The sequence below is a fragment of the Aedes aegypti genome, chromosome 3 (assembly GCF_002204515.2).
Source record: "Aedes aegypti strain LVP_AGWG chromosome 3, AaegL5.0 Primary Assembly, whole genome shotgun sequence".
In the NCBI taxonomy this organism is placed as follows: Eukaryota; Metazoa; Arthropoda; class Insecta; order Diptera; family Culicidae; genus Aedes; species Aedes aegypti.
Window position 1 is genome coordinate 408,762,799 of NC_035109.1, and position 18,494 is coordinate 408,781,292.

The following is an 18,494-nucleotide window of genomic DNA, read 5'->3' on the forward strand; positions in this document are numbered from 1 at the left end:
TGAACAAAGATGTTCTCGGCTAGTGAACTACCTCAGACCTAATTTAAAATTTTAGGCATGAACGAAAATTTTGGTCCTCCTTCCTTTTTTATACAAGAGGCAACACTATTACGATCATCTACCATACTTTTTCTTAGTGGAAGAAAGCTATCCACAAATTTGGCTTCTTCCAGGAAAAATCCTAGCCATTGCCATAAAACTTTCTTGGAGAATTCCTTCAAGGAATTCCACATAGATTTCTCAGAAATTCTTCTTGAAATTCTTAAGATTTTTTCCAGATATTCCTTCAATACTTCTCAATGAACTCTTGAAAGATTTCCTCCAGAAGCTCCTCATCTCCAAGATTCTCTAAAAATTGTTAGAGAATGTCTTTCAGTCTTAAATATTTCTAAAAATAGCATTTTGATTTCCTAGAACTATTTCAGGAATGCTTATAAACATATTTTTCAGGATAACATATTTTTTCCAAATTGTTTTTATTTATTTTTTCCTTAGAATATCTTTGATAATTCTTCACGATGATTAGTTACAGTTAATATTTTAGGATTTCGATATGAATTACCCCTAGCTTTTCTCCACGAAAAAAAATAACTAAATATTCTTAACGGAATGCATTCAGGGCTTAAACAATGCGCTGATTAGAAGGTTTCTAATGTTTCTCTTGTACTTGTCGTACCTTCAGTAATGCTCCGAGGAACTCTTCTAAGAACTCATCTACGAGTATCTCAAAGTAATTTCACAAATTGTCAATAGCAGGGCTGGGAAAAATTCTGATATTCACTCTCCAGTAGCAAAACAAAGCCAATAACAGTCAGCAAAGACAGTGAAACTCACGTCCATCGCTGCTGTAGGCAAAAAGCCTTAAAAATTGCAAAACACCCATTGCTAAGGGCAACTCAAAATTACAGTAGAAAAATGTTCTATTTTCCGCTGCATTTCCCGCATTTAGTGCCTTCAATGACACTAACGTTTTAAAAAATTCATGCACCCAACATAGGCTACTTGATGAGATTCCCACTACTGTACTGGGAGCCACGTGATTTTCGTGAAATTCAAGCCTACTACTATTACCATTCCCAGCACTGGTCAATAGATTATCAAGATTATTTCAAATGATATTCCTGAAATTTATGCTTTTCAATGATTTTCAGAATTACTAAAAATAATCGAGGAACTTTGAGAATCATCCTCAGAATTTCTGGAGAACCTCAAGTGAAATTCCCTGATTTTCCCTGACTTTTCAGGTCAAAAATAAATTCCCTGACATTCCCTGACTTTCCAGGTTTTTCCAGATAGTCGACACCCTGACATTGGATATTCTATGTAACTCATTGGTACGGTTGTAGGACATTTCCCAGAAAGCCAAACCCCAGAACGACATTCCCCAGAATGACGTTTCCCAGAATCCCATTCCCCAGAATGGGACATTCCCCAGAAATCCATTCTCCAGAATGAGACATTCCCCAGAATAGGACATTCCCCAGAATCGTTTTGATACGTATTAGAAGAATGGAGAACGATAATATTAGTTTTATTTTGTCGTTGAAAAAAAGTACCTACTGAATTTATTCGAGTTCCCAGAAGCTTCAAATATCGGACACAGGCGTCAATTCACCCAATATATTACACGGAAAAAATCTGTCCCTGGAATCATGAATATCCATGTTCATGGTCTGATTTTATATGGAAAAGAGTGCTAGGAATATGCATAGTCATGATTTTGTGAATAATTTTCGTGGGTTCAGGAACACATTTTTATCCGTGTATTTGGTCTAAATCATTATTATGGATCTCAAGCAAATAAAATCGGAATGGAGTCCAAAAAACATTTTAAAAGGAGAATGTTTGCTTCCCTTTTCTTAGGCAAACCATCTAAGGGACCGTTTATAAACCACTTGGTCATCTATGGGGGTGCATGGTTTGGCCAAATACCTCGGCCCATACAAATTTCAAAATGTTTGTTCGGACAAAAGACGAAAAAAGGGGGTAGGAGGGGGTTTGAAACTCCATAATAAATGAGTACGTGGTTCACCAACCAAAGTCTTAAGGGAAATCTGCCTAACATGATTGCGCAATTGTCGTTTCCCTGAATATCATTTCCCCGAATGCCAGCTCACCGAATGACCCATTTCCCCAAAAGGCACCCGAATGACTCGTTTCCCCAAAAAGTAATGCAGTTCTATATAGAATAGTCTTTAGGGACTGGGTGCTGAACTTGAAAGAATGATAAGCAATTAAAAGAAGATAATATAGATTATAAGGTTATCGACTAAATATGTAACTACATCTTGCCAAAAATGCCGATGATGGTGAAACTCGAAAGAACCGCAAATCAAGCAAAGAAGGGTGCATATCAGATGACACGTTCGTTCACCTTCAAGGCAATTATACTGCCCATAACTGCATGTCTGTCACATTCGAAATTTTTGACAATTTCGAGTTAATACCGGGGAGAGTCATCAAATGAAAAATACTTTCAATCAACATACTCAAATCACTCTTGGAACTTTTGAGCTCTTGGCAATTTTAGTTTCGTCCCATACTGCCATAAAATGCACACTTGGTATTCCATTTACTCAATGCCTACTTTTGTCGAATCAGTGATGGTGTTGCGACTGGGAGGACAATTGTAATTTTATGGCTTTCTCAGTCTAATAAATTAAAATTTATTAGACTGAGAAAACCTTTTGTCGAATGTTTCATATATGCAGTTATGGGCAGTATGAGAGCTAAAAACCTTTGGGGAAACTAGGTTATTCGGGGAAACAGAGTGTTCGGGGCACTGACATTATGGGAACTGGCGTTCGTGGAAAAAAAATTCGGGGAATTGACATTCGGAGAAGAGTAGCACAACCGTTTAAAATAAGCTGCTCTGACTATGTTTTATGACCTAATTTGACCCAATATTGGATGTTTGTTTTGTTTTCATAGTTACCCAAGTAACACAACATGTCTCATAGAAATCAGTGACTCCAATATGACTACTGAGAATGTTCTGTTTCATAGCGATAAAACTGTTATTTATCCAGCTTTTCACGCTCGCCATAAAAACAATATGCTATAAAATATCTGACAGAAGCTGGCACCACCACTGAACTGAAACTTGGAAATATGTCCTCAGCAAGCCTTGACAAACAGTTAATTGTTATGGTTTTCATCGTTTTTGTTTTCTGTCAATTTATTCTGCATGTTCGCTTCGTCCAATTGCTTTATTTAGAATTTGTTCTAGCCGTCCCTGTGCCATGACCTGGTCTAAAAGCATACTGTCGACGATCAATACTTCCATTATTAACCATTTTTTCCATAATTTTCGCTGGACAGCTGGTAAGGGCGATTGGCCGGTAAATGGCAGTGACATTCGCTGGATCCGAACCCTTTGGTAAGGGGATAACCAATCCATGTTTCCAGCTATCTTGAGCAACTTGAGTTCCATAGCGGGAGCAACGCATCATAGAGCTGTGCATTCATAGCCTCCAGTCCAAGTGGGGCGATAAAAGATGTCTTCGAAACGGGATTGTAGACAGGGGTTCTTTGTGTGGTATCGGTTGTTGCCATTTTCAGAACTTTCTGGTTCGAATAATGGGCCGTTTTCAGTCTTCAGCAGAGCTCCACCGAGTGCAGGTCCCAGTATGGGACCCAGACTTGGCAGAGATGAAGAAGCCGCTGGCATATGCTGCCAAGTTTTTGGATTGGTGAACTCGCCTGGGGCGAAAAACCACTTTAATAAAGAAAAAAAAAAAAAAGTTTTTGGAATTTTAGTTGTAGCAGTTGTTCTTGACTGAAAGAGAGTTCGGCAGGATTTTCTAGGGTTCCGCCTAGGTGGGTTCTTGACTCCAACGTTGTCCTTCGGGTAATTAGGCGTCCCGATCTTCACCCACTTGTCACCGAACGGTAACTTGTTTGTTGATTGGTGTGGTGTTAGGGTTAAATATTGTAAGATAGTTAACGTTTAATTTAAACCATGATCGATGGCTGCGGCGATCAAGCATGCACACAACCGACTGGTGGGTGGTGAATTTTTGAAGGCGAAGTGAAGGTGACATCGATGGGAGCGGATACAGTGAGAATGGCTCGCTCTCGACAGAAGAAAACCGCGAGGCTCAAAAGGGGGTATCGATGACATCAGATAGGGAGTTCAGGAGTAGTTAGCCTATCGACCCGAAAAGTCCCTACATTGGTGTTGCGAAGTTAATTGTCACGGCAACCGCAAGGTCGTCATTACCGCCGCAAGTCAACCGTACCAAGCCGTCGAGAGATTCATGATGACACCCAGTGTATGCCAACGATAAGTCTGCGGGCCATCACTCACCGACTTCTCATCAGCAACAGCCAATACCCGAGCCCAAAAACCACTACCTGGATGTCGCCTCGTACCCTGTCCATCTCGCCCCACCTGTTCCGGATTGGTTCCATCACCCCCGAGTACTGCGCCCATTGTCTGCGACGCTCGCTTACGAGCCGGCGAGCCCAAACAGTTTGATACGTCCCGCCAAAATAGTTTGCTAGCCAAGCCATCTAAATAAACCACGAGTTTCAAGGTCAATTTTTTATTTTAATAGGATCACCAAGCCGAAATCTCCCCCATCCGAAACGCCCTGGGACCTGGAAGTCGAAAGAGGCCTTTGCTGCCAACCCGGAAGCTGTTGTTGGCTAGACCAGCAGCTTGGGGAATTGATTCTATATTCCTTGTGCGTCTCCGGATTTGATCTAAATGAAACCTAAAATAGCAAGGGAATGATTAGAGGCGATTCAAGAGTTATACAAGCAAATCAGAATTAGATATTAGTTTGAGTTGTCACTCAGAAATGAAAATTATCATGGGTTACTAAGGATTAATTTTTGAGTTTCAGTTCAGTGGTGGTAGTGTGCTTGTGTCAAATATTTTATAGCATGACGAGCGTAAAAAGCTGGATACTTATATATGACTGGAAAAGCGCAGAAGGTGGAGCTTGTGCAACATATTTTTATTGTCAAAATTATGTATCATATGAGTTAAGGTATACATAAATATGTATTCTACCTTTTTCAACAAACCATAAACGCAACAAAATGTTGATAACATTTGGTATTGTAAATGTATTGGGATGTCGACAATGAAAAATGCAAAAGTGCCAACATTGACAATTATAATTACAGGATTACGGCTGAAAAAAACTGTTATTTAACAGTAAATTCATGTGCGAATCAAAAGTTATGGTGAAACATGCACTTTTGCTTTGAAAAAACCAGCTCACCTTTATAAATCGTTTGTTAAACATTGTTTTACATCAGGCCAAGAAAATATTTGAAAGTAGAGATCATCGCCTTTTACAAATTAATTCATCAATTTTGTTTTCTACTGCAACCACATAAATTTTATTAAACTATTTTGACTATCATCAAAACTTGGAAGCAAAAATCATATAATTTTAGTAAATATTCAAATAAAAATTAATGAAATAAAGATGGTCCCATTGATACCCTGCATGACGAGTGTATTGAGAAAAGATAAAACTTTCGTTGCATTTGTCATTTTTTCTCAAAAAAAAAAAACGTAAACTAAGTGACTATAAAGTGTATTCCAAGTACAGTAAGGACCCGATTTTGTCAGCCCCTTGATAAATTTTAGGCTGACAAAATGGGGAACCTGACAAAATCGGGTCATATTATTTTGATCCTGTTTTTAAAATTTTGTCGTGTTACATGGTTACATGGACGTTTAAGAGGGCGATGGACATGGGCGTTGCCAGTTTTTTTTTCTATCAGGGGCTCCCCCCCTCCCTTATATTGGTAATATCGATTTTCAACACTTAATAAAAGGCATTGCCATTGCCTCCTCTGGCTACGCCCATGCGTGCATGACATCAAAAATCATCATCAATTTTAATGTAAACATGATAAAACATGACGACAACAATTTTTTGACCAATTTAAAATAGGCTGACAAAATCGGGTCAAAAAGCTGACAAAATCGGGGGTAGTCAAAATCGGGGGCAGACAAAATCGGGTCAGTACTGTATTTATGTTTTTTATATATTCTATTGCGAGGAAATTTAAAAAATTGGATTGCCTCGCGGAAATAACGCGCAGTGAGCAATCTCCGCATAGAGCAAATGAACCTCAGTAAGCATTGCAGTTTCCAGCATTATTGAATTGACATCACAGATTTACAACACAACGACTCGATAGACGGGATTAAAAGATTGCCGTAGTACCTACGATTGGAGTTAGTTGGTTCCTTCTATTAAATAGCGAGATATCTGGCATACACAACATTTTAGTTTACGTGGATGTTGGAGTAAATTCATGGTGGTTATTGCCATGAAGAGCAATGTTAGAAAAAAATGTAATTAGGTATGCTACTAGTCGTCTTTCTTCCATTGCTAAGTTTTTCAAGATTTCAATGTGAGCGATTCCCATCTATGCGTCACACATAATGTATCAGTGATTCAATTCATTTTTGAAGTTTTTCAATGAGATTTCACGCGAAATCCGTCGAACCGATCAAATTAATCGTGACAGTTAATTCGGCATAAACAAAAATGTTACATATTTTGGTCATCGGTGACTATGATTATTCTGACGGAAAATTTAGCAATCAGTTACTCTGGATTTTCCCAGAATCAAAATTTTTCTTGCAACGCGTAATATTAAAAAACGAGTAAACCCTGCACGAACACACCTGTGGGCGAATTAAGTAATCCCGTGGAATCTTTTTTGTACTAAACAGTGACATACAATCACCACACTATATGCATTTATCTAAATTGGTTGATCGGTATTTAAAGCATGCTTTCAATATTATTTTCTTGAAACATTCGCTTAAGAGTATTCAGTGAACACCATATGGCGAATTTCTTGGCCGGCAGTGTATCATCCACGCTATCAAAAGAATTCAATATCACTTTTGTTGCATTTGTTTGATAGACTAATAATATAACTTATATTTGACTGAAAATAAACATGTTTTGTTTATACAGCACATGATTGAAAATAATATGTATTATAACATATATGTGACAGGAATATGACAAATTGAAAGTGTTTGATTTTCGTACAAGTCTAAAACAATCGAAATAAGACATATAACCAAACATATGTTTTGGTAAACATAAGAAGAGAGCTATAGAACATAATATGGTTGAAACATAGTAAACATAACTAGAACATTTCCCAAAAAATGGTAGATTTGTATTGCAAAACAAACTACAAGCCTTAGTAAAACATCTTCACTCAAGTTCAATTTTGAAAGGTTTAACAAAACAAAACGACGACTTACGTGAGACATTACATGTTTCAAAAACTTTCTAGCAACTGTTGTAGAACAAATTGCATATTTTTAATTTTGGATTTATGTTTTCGGTGTTACTTGGGTATTCTTCCTTCTTTCAAAATTGGCTGTTCTTTCTAACTGTATTTTTGAAGAGTGATTTATATAAGTCTAATATTGTTCATATGTACAAAATAAATTGTTGGAATTTGTTTTTTTTTTATTTCATAGCATATTCTCCCTTCTTTTGAACATATGCTGTTCTTCCTAGGTTTATTGTCTTCGTATTTATGTAGATTAATGAATCACAATTACACTAGAAAATTTCACGACTTTTATAATTTCCTTATACAGCAAAACTTAATAGCTACAAAATATCGTAGTATGTATACACTAGGGTGACTAGATACAATAAACTTATGTAAAAATTTGAACAGAACCCTTCAACTCTAAGGAGGGGTAAAACGAGCTTGAATTTTGTAAGGAGAAAAACATCACAATATATAAAAATCGTCCAAACGGTTCCAGTTTTTCAGTTGAATGTATTCACTCTTTACTATTTACCATTTACCTCGATTTTAACAGCCCAAAAATCTTTTATTATTTTGTTCTGGGGAATGTCCCATTCTGGGGAATGGTTTTCTGGGGAATGTCTCATTCTGGGGAATGGATTTCTGTGGATTGTCCCATTCTGGGGAATGGCGTTCTGGGGAACGTCATTCTGGGAAATGTCGTACAATCATTGGTACTATACCAGGAAGGAAGCTTCAGAATCATTTTCAAAACATTATTTTGAATTCTCTGCAGAGCTTTCTTCCTGGTATTACAACAGCTAGTCCATATTGCTGTACAGCATACAACATGTCTTGCCTGAAAATTTGTTTGAATATCAAAAGCTTGTTCTTAGGACAAAGTTTTTATTTTCTATTAATAAGAGGATAGAGACATTTCACATACCGTCGATGGGGGTGACAATGGGTCTAGGGGGTGAGATTAGGTCAAAACGGAAAAATATTGTTTATGAAATATTTCAGCTAATAACGCTGATATTACTAAAATTAATAATTCATATGTTAGGGAACATATTATTACACATAATCAATCACAATATACATTTTTAGAAATAGTAGTTTTTGTTTACTATGTATATCAATAAAGTTGTATGTTGTAACTAGATAAAATTTACAACATCAAATTTCTCCTGTGCAAAGTAACTCGCATATACTTTAAACTTTATCGCAGAAAAAGGACCACGTGATTATTGAGCTGAAATCGAATTCAGGTTAACTTCTGCGTTCATGAGTCCTCTCATGGCGTAGTGGTTAACGCGCCCCAACTAGAGATCGGGGAGTCGTGAGTTCGATTCTCACTGAGAAGACGTGTAACTTTTTCGCAAATCTTCACATCAATTTGTCCATCTAATCCAATTGCAAATTATATGTAATGTTTAGCTTTTCGGTAGTTGTTAAACTTCCACTCGGCTGGTTGGCCGTAAACCACGTTTCATAATTAAAACAAGTATTTATCGAGCAACGGACTCATGTTCCGTAACCGGTCGTTTGAGAACGTCGCGACCCATTGGAAGCCCACACAATAGAAACCTCAGCCAGCGCAGTTGCTGGCTAGTGTAGTGTGCTATTCCTATACCTAAAAAACAATGCGCTCTCGGGCTAGGCATTGGATATATATAGAAAGCGTTGTGTTTGGATGGGCATCTAATTCTTCCGAAAGAGGTGCACTTTGCGAAAGAGGACCACGTAATTATTGAGCTGAAATCGAATTCAGGTTAACTTCTGCGTTCATGAGTCCTCTCATGGCGTAGTGGTTAACGCGCCCCAACTAGAGATCGGGGAGTCGTGAGTTCGATTCTCACTGAGAAGACGTGTAACTTTTTCGCAAATCTTCACATCAATTTGTCCATCTAATCCAATTGCAAATTATATGTAATGTTTAGCTTTTCGGTAGTTCTATAAAGTGTTATAATCTTATATCTAGCTCTTGATATAATTTGACGTTGAAGCACATTTTTGTTGCCTAGTAAACCGGTTAGCTGTGACCAAGTTTAAACAGGCTTAGGTAAGCATTTGAAATCGCTTGTTAGGCGTATATTTAGCTTTTAACATCCCGTTGAACAGGACACCCTACTCAACGTGGGGTGCTGGTGCGGACTCAACGTCTAAGAACAATACCACGTGCTACCTCGCCCGAACCGTAGGACGTCGGTGTGATCTGTGGCTTCAGTAAACGTGTCTGTGGCTTCCAATTAGTTTCAAGCACCACTACTTAAGCTGATCAGCGTGAAACCTTCGTTAGAAACCACGTGCTCGACGCCCAAATTCCGTGACTGTTAAGTGCTCGATTCCAACGTTTCGGTTGACACCTGTGCGTTCATTCCAAGCGCAACGCTTACACCAATCCGACAATCAAGAAAATCTGCTCGAACGGAAGGCTCTGCTATTCGGCCTAATCTCAGCGTTCATCAGCCAACCGTTGAATCTTTCGAGCACGGAGTGGGCACTAGACAAGCTAACCGTCGTGGTTTTGGGAGCCACTGTCCAGACACCTTCGAACAGATCATCCAGCTGGAAATAGTTTTATGCGATCGCCAACGAGGAACATCGGCCGAACGATTGACGCGTCGTGGGAGTTCACCACCCTCAGCCAGGTTTAGCGAAGAAGCTAAGGTAGGATAGAATTAGGAAATCTGCCCCTCAATAAATGTATGCCCCTAAAATAGAAGAGAGATTAATACAAGCGGCCGTTTGGGCTAATAGTATCTAATTTCTTTGGTCAAATGGTAACATTTTCTGATTTTATTCTGAATTTGATCGGTTTGTTTGATGATTGATTTCCATTTGGGTTCAAAGGGTTTCCTATAGTATTGTTGCTTTATGTTTGGGTGGTTACAGTGAACGAGAGTGTTTGAACTACTTTTACCCGCCTTCAGATAAGAGTCTCAGCCGGACTCAGACGCACGTCAGCAGTCTCCCTAGTCCAGGGAGTGGCGCTTAAGCTGCTGAACGGTTGTACGTACATTTCGCTTCGTTACACCTCTACCTTCTTTAGAAGCGACAATTTCTCTAGCTTTTTCAGCACCAATCACTTGCTCTACTGACAATCCAATCACAATCGGGCTGGGAAGACGGTGGTTGATTTCCTTTTCTCCTGAATCTAGTTCACGGCGGACTTGCATTACGAGTACGATCTGGTATCCTATCTCGTCATTGCTCAGTAGCCAATTAGGAACTAGTGTGCCTATTGTACTTCCTGGAGGATTATCAAAGAGCCCCCCCAAATGGGGCCCTTGACTAGCCTCGGCCATGGCCGAAGCGGTATTTGAAACTGCTACTCAATGCTCGGCAGTGGTGTGCAAGCCAAATACACCAAATCGAACGGGATCCGTGCTAGTTCGTTGTGACGCTTGTGATGACGGCTCGCTTTGCTTGTTAGCAAAAAGTTTTCACTTGAAAACTAGTATGAATCACCGTTAATCGGGCAACTAAAGCATGTAGCTGCTACACACTATACTAACGATGGTATTCCGATGTAATAAGGAATTTAATACGCTTTATAACTATCGAATAGTCGAAGTAAACTCCCGGCCCGCGGACGTAAATAAACCGTTGTTATCGCTGTGCAACCGTAGATGAATTCCCAAACAAATTCATATGATTAGAGAACTAACAGGGCATGGTTTGAGGAATTCTTGCAGGAGCTCCTGGAAAATCCCTCAATGAATTCATACAGAAACTCAGAAATGGACCTGTGGGGATTTTCTTGGAAGGACTCCTGCAGGAATCTTTTGAAGATCTGCCAGAATAATTACAGGAAAAATCTAAAAATAGGTGGAAGAATAACGGATTTTTTTTCTAGTAATCCCTGTGGAAATTCCTCGTTGGGAATTTCCTATTAAAATTCACTGCTAAAATAAGGAAAATAGTGACAGTAGACACCATTTTGGTCGAAAAAGAGATTTTACAGGCCTTCCAATAAAATTAGACACTTTTCAAAAACTGCATTAAGATAGAGGTCAAGTCAAAAAACATTAATCTTTCGTTTAGTTCAAGCGCATCATGCATTACACCTGCTCTCCTAGAAGTATAAATTGCATTAAAATCTCATTACAAATTAAACAACATGTAACGTGTCTTGCGGCTCTTTCACAACTACGCTGATTAGCGCACACAGCCTGCAACAATGTTCCGTTGAGTGATGTTGCTTCGATAACCTAATTGCTACCAGGTGCGTTGGCTTCCTAATTACACCCTTCACCGGTTATAATAACGTCGTCGATCGCACAAATGGAAACTAAGTTATCCCGCTGTGGCAACCTTGACGCAATACAGAGAGCAAACATTGGCGCAAGATTTCGCCCACTTTGGAGCTTGTCGTCAGGGGTGGGTTGTGGTTCAAAATTGCCCGCACACATTGCTAATGTATGCACATCTCCTACACGCTTAAAAGAAGTTATACAAAATTTAGTACGATTCGCATAAAATCGTAATGCTAAGTGTCGTGAAGTTCGAGAAAATTGAGCAGAAATCGGCCAAAAATCGAGTTTTCAGAATGTGTGAAAAAACACACTTGGTGTGTTGGTGCAGAGAAGCCCGATTTTGTGTAACCTTATTTCAGAGAGTACGATGGAGCGACGAAGAAACCAGAAAACTTTATCCTGAAAGCGCCATTCCAAACGACCACCGGCAGAGGAAGTTTGAGGGCACGGCACACGCCGCACATGTTCACATTTGCAGAGGAAGTCACATGTGCCTGGTTTTGTTGTTCGGTCTTATTGATATTGCTTCATATTTATAATGCATGCAGCTAAAATCTCATCGTAATAAACGAATGCTTTTACGCTAATGCTGTTGTATTCATGTTGGCTTCAGAGGAGTGATTACGTTGCAGAAAGTAATCAGATATTCAATTAGTGAAAATTACTAGATATGATTGAGTTATCACGAGCTAGGTTAGAAGTGTATCTACTCTCGATACTACTTAAACTGTATGGTTATAAGTCAAAAAGGTTGCTATAAAATTCTACGGGTTCGATAAATGTAGCTGCATCATGGAAATGTGGTCTAATAGTTCATGTACAGTGACTAAAACTCAAATTCGTATAGTAAAGCTGGCCAAACTTCGATTGGGAAAGAAGTTCGTTTCTAAGATTTACAGCTCAATGTTATAAATTAATTATATTTCCTGGCGTTACGTTCTTACTGGAACAGAATGATTTTTTCGTCACCCTACTATGCTATGTTGTAGTTTTCTCAACCAGCAGTTCATTAATAACTCCAGTTAAATTACCCGCCTGTAACGGAGGGCCCGGGAAACTATCCATCATTGATTCGTTGCTGCAATTGACTTCAATTATCCCTCATTACCAATGGTGTGTGCAGCAGTGGTGCTTATACCAATTGATTGCTTCTTCCAGGAAAATCACCTTATCCAGTACTCGACTCGGACCGAAGTAGGTATCATAGTGCCACTCAAAAATGACTGCCGGGACTTAACTCGTAGAAAAAGAAGTGCATAAGAGAAACTAACTTGTTGACCTATATTTTCTACCAATCAGGATAGGTAAATGAGGGTGGTGGGTTCACCAGGGAATGTGACTCGTTGCTTCATGGAACCAGTAAAAGAGCATCTGTCGGGTAAGAAGATACTTAATACTCCAAGGGCGGTTGCCGCAACGAGTCTTCTGTAGATGCGTCTTCATAAAATGGAGATATTAGCAAAAGTTAGACTTGTCCCTAGCGTTATCGTAAAGTGCGAGACTCGGAATCCCGAGGCAAAGCGGATTTGCGAACAGTCAGAGTTGGCACATGTTGCACCCGTTTTCGCCAGTGTAACCGAGAGCTTCCCAGTTTATCACGGAATACTTATCGTGTCAACCTGCACCCAAGGCAGGGCGAGGTGGAATGTCATTAAGATGGAGTTGCTTTTTTTGCATGTCTCGGGAGGAGCGTGTAATTCATCACGCTCCAAATGACACCAACAGCTGGTAAGTTTTTTCGGGACTTATTCAGCAAGAAACATAACAAACAAGTGTTAATTAATGTCGACGGTAAACAAGTTCAACTTTATTTGCTTGTTTGTTCTGCTTGCACCGATTTCATACACACAAGTGTTGTTGTAGTTGAACTTTTTTGTTCATCTCGTGTCGAAACTTCTCCATGACACCCCTGGGATCCTAAACAAGATAGATTACATTTTTAGCAAGACGATGATCACTCTCTAAAGAAAGCATCGTTGAATATACTTTTCTCTGTTTTCTTGTTGCAAACGTTTTTCTTAAGTGGTACGCAAGCTATGCAGACAAATGTTTCTAAGGGCATGTACCGTCGTTGGGGGTGACAATGGGTCAAAAAGGGAATTGTACGAATTATTTATTGAATAACTATCGCAATTTAACTCCAATAAACTTCAAATTTGGTGTGTATGTACTTTGATGGTACATTAACAACTGTTCAAAACATTAGAGAAAAATATTTATTCACAGCGGCACCACAAGTGAATGAAAAATGACCCAATCTCACCCCATAGAGGGGGTGACATTGGGTCACTGTAATTGAAATAACTTGTTTTTGATAATATGGTTGCAAAACCATTCACAGCTGAAGAATATTGATGAAATACGATGCAAACAAGATGAAAAGATATCTAAGATGTTTCACAAGTATGATAAACCCACTTAAAAGAACGATTATACCAAAAAATTGAAGAGCTATGAGAAAAAATATGTAAACACAACATTCATCGTTAAGTTTACATAAATTTTCTATTTTTTTCCCTCGAATTGTCTTCAAAGTCTCATCCCCATTGCCATGAAGCCTATTCAGTTTCCCCAAAGGTTTACTGAAACAGTGATTATTTTAATTCTTCGCAAATAGTTAAATTTCGGAGCGACATTCCACGATCAATACATTTCAGGCAGATGTTGACGTCATAATCACGATATTTCAGTGTTCCAACTCATTTGAACTTCCAGGAGATGTTTCTATAATATGAAAACACTGATAAATAATTAATTTAAAAAAAAACAATCCATTTGATAAAATTTTACGATGTTGCTGCGCACGAAACACAGTTGCTGGATTAAGAAGTTGTCAAAATGCGTTGCATTGTTATTCAATGTACGGAATCCTCAAGTAGACTAGTTTGATGTTTCAGAGATGCTGTATTTAGAAAGAATAAACACATCCTAATGAAAAAAAAAAACTACCGGCACCGTAAAATGTCAAAAAAAGTGGACTTGCAATTTCATTTATTGTCGTTCTTGCTTGACCCAATCTCACCCCCATTTTTGATGTTTTAGACACCGTACCGAAAAAAATAAAATTTTTGTTGAAAAATCAAATAGATTCCGGAAAATACGTGTGAAGTGTAATGAAAAGACTTTAAACCTTCTACTCATATAACGGTAGAGGTTAAAGTACATGCGTGATACTTTGCACAGGAGAAATTTATTGTTGTAAATTTTATCTAATTTCAACATATAAGTTTATTGATATAGTAAACAAAAACTACTATTTCTAAAAATGTATATTGTGATGAATTATGTATAATAATATGTTCCCTAACATATGAATTATTAATGTTAGTAATATCACCGTTATTAGCTGAAATATTTCATAAATCATATTTTTCCGTTTTGACCCAATCTCACCCCCCAGACCCATTGTCACCCCCATCGACGGTACTTTCAAAGCTAATGCTGTTAACTCTCTGATTGTGTTTTTGTATAAGAGAATAACACATTTATCTTTGCTGTCGTTCATACGATTTAGATTGATAGCTTATTACTCATAACTTAAGATTCCCTCTTCTTCTGTACATTACATCTCCAATGTAGCCTGTTGTATATTATTATTATTATGTTTTATTTAAGACACTTTACCATTTGTTATGGCATTCGTGTCTGATTAATTATTATTACTATTACACACATATAGAATCACAAAGCTCTTAGTTAAATTTTTGTAAAGAGACTACATTCCTTAAGAAATTTTATCACTGCTTTTTCAGATTCTGTATTGTACGCCAGAATTTCGGCCAGTGAACCGTTGATAAAACAGTTTTTCCTGTTTGATTGGAGTTCTCTACATTCGACCAATATGTGCTCCACCGTGAGTTGCACTCCACAGTGCCTGCAGATGGGAGGGTCGTTGTGATCCATTAGGTACGCGTGTGTGAAGTATTCTATGAGTACTTCCGCATTTTTTTTCCTGTATTAGTATTATTCCAAATATTACATTTATTTCTGATATCTAGGTGTTCTGGGTTATTAGACAACACTCTCATCCTAATTTGGTAAAACAAATTTAAGATTTTGTTAACATTTTGTTAACAACATATTACATTTCATTTGCCGTAGCAGTTCAGATTTTTTACAGGTGTGTTGATTTCGCCTGCTTATAAGAAAAAAAAACATGTTTTCAATTAACTTAACCTAACTTAACCTAAACATACAAAGCATGAATCGTGGCAATAAAAGATAGTAACGATGCCTGAAATTATTAATTACCTTATTTGACATCTGTTCCAATGTTTCAACATTGGATATTCTATGTAATTCATTGGTACTATACCAGGGAGGAAGCTTCAGAATCATTTTCAAAACTTTATTTTGAATTCTCTGCAGACCTTTCTTCCTGGTATTACAACAGCTAGCCCATATTGCTGTACAGCATACAACATGTTTTGCCTGAACATTTGTTTGAATATCAAAAGCTTGTTCTTAAGACAAAGTTTTTATTTTCTATTAATAAGAGGATAGAGACATTTTACATACCGTCGATGGGGGTGACAATGGGTCTAGGGGGTGAGATTAAGTCAAAACGGAAAAAATATTGTTTTTGAAATATTTCAGCTAATAACGCTGATATTACTAAAATTAATAATTCATATGTTAGGGAAAATATTATTACACACAATCAATCACAATATACATTTTTAGAAATAGTAGTTTTTGTTTACTATATCAATAAACTTGTATGTTGTAACTAGATAAAATTTACAACATCAAATTTCTCCTGTGCAAAGTAACTCGCATGTACTTTAACCTTTATCGTTATATTAGAAGAAGTTTGAAAGTCTTTTCATCACACTTCACTCGTATTTTCCGGAATCTAGCGGAATTTGGGGCAAGTGTACCACCTTAAGCAAATTGTTCTCTAACTTTGTCTGAAACTTATAAAACCTTCCAATTTAGCCTTATTGTGTTAGTTCCACATCTATTCTTAAGCACTGTGCCATTTAAAAAGAAAATAACTTCAAAAAGTATTAGTTCTAGGCAGGGATTGAATCCTGAGAAAATTGAGAGAATCTCTTACGTATCGCTCTCTGTAACTATCATAACATGCTGCACATTATGAGAGACTGTTTATCGTATACTGCTACAACTTTGATCAGATTGGGGGGATAGTAGTGCATGATAAAACCCCTCTAAACATGCTTCAAGCCTGGGGGACACTATTGCTATTGGAAGTTCGTGGATTGTTTATCGTGCCAGTAAAGAAAAACACCTATCCCCAATGGTAAACAAGGGAGAAAAATGGATTTTATCATCGCTCTCTCTCTTTGGGGCTCTCGCTCGCTGCTTCCATTTATCAGACTTGTTACATCTTGCGATACAATGACGATCGTGGACCGCAACAGATGGGATGTTTTTTTTTTTTTGCTTGCTTCATACTCAAATGAGAGCGAATTCTGCAATGCCTGCTTCTAGGGCTTCTCAAATATCATCCAAAATAACCATTTTTTCAACACTAAATCGTGTAATCCTAGAAAGCCCACATAGCCTTAGTGATAAATACGTAGCTTTTCAGCAAGACCAAGCTGAGGGACGTGTGTTCGAACCCCTCTGGTTGAAGATTTTTTCCCGGGTTGGAAACTTCGTCAATTCTTCCAGTTAATTGTCGAAAGTTCTCAGTTAGTAACCGCAGAAGTGCTCTTAAGAAAACTGAGCGCCAAATCACGAGAGAAGAAGCGTTCACTGCCAACTAAATTGGTAATTTACTTACTAGTCATTATACCGCAATAGTATCGCGACGATCGATGTTCTCTGTTGAAACAAATCGCGAAAAAGCGTAAATATTTAGAGAAAACAATAAAACTGTTGCAAACGCAACATTAATTTTAAATCGTTTCGCTCGTGACGTCAACCGTGAGATGAAAATAAATCATCCCATGTTTCGATGAATCTAGGCTAGCACATGTGGCGGCACGAGTAGCACGAACCAAAACAGGAAACGAGAGATTTATTGTGTTTGGAATATTCCGTGCACTTAATGAGTAATTAAATCTGACTTCTATCCATACAATCGCCTACCAATTTGAGACTTGGCACCAAGCGTGCTGGTATTTTCACGTTTAGTCAAAATATTTGGTTGCTTGTAAAAATTTCCATATGATTGAACATAGCTAACGATTCGGAATGATTAGCTTAAAACTGAACTGGATTAGCTAGGGTAGAAGCACTAGATTTCGCCCCCCTAAACCATGTAATCGCAGGAATAATAAATTTCTGACTCTATTAATCAATATCAAATAATGTTATTGGGTTTATTCAACTATTCATCTATTATTTTAGGATGATCAAGCTGCAAAGTTATCCAAAACAAAGTTTTACTATTGAAAAAAGTATAATTTTTGGATTGATGGTGTGCTTTAATTTTCGTCCCCCCAAATTCAATCTTCGCCCCACCCATGCTCTAATCTTCGCCCCCATTAATTGAAGTACAGGTTTTCGATAGTTTAATCAAGTACTTATTATCTTCTCACTTTTCATCTTCACTGGTACTTATCCTGCCTATTTCCACTATGTCTTTTTCTTTTTGGCATTACGTCCACACTAGGACAGAGCCTGATTCTCAGCTTAATTTTCAAAGAGTACTTAGTTCATAACTAAATGGTTTCTTTACATAAGTTGCCATTTCTACAGTCGTACCGTGTGGCAGGCACGATGACACTTCATGGACAAGGAACTCAAATAAAAATTCCATTACAAAAATATCCTGAACCGATAGGTAATCGAACTCAGACACCTTCAGCATGGATTTGCTTTGTAGCCGCCTACTAACGAAGGCTATGGAAGGTCCTGATTTCCACTATGTATTGTTTTTATTTATTGCAAAGTAATTATTTATGCTCTTGTAGCATTTATGTGATATATGCAGGGTTCTGAATTTTCGTATCAATGATGCGAAATCTACGATTTTTCTCACGTAAGGAGAGTGCTTTTTTC

At 37.9% G+C, this 18,494-nt stretch overlaps 1 long non-coding RNA gene across 1 annotated transcript; it reads left to right on the forward strand.

The window, feature by feature from the left end:
* Nucleotides 1-9,252: 9,252 nt before the first annotated feature.
* Nucleotides 9,253-9,933, forward strand: LOC110679038. Its single transcript, XR_002502156.1, has 2 exons — nt 9,253-9,325; nt 9,385-9,933. It is a non-coding gene; the product is annotated as an uncharacterized LOC110679038 (long non-coding RNA).
* Nucleotides 9,934-18,494: the final 8,561 nt, after the last annotated feature.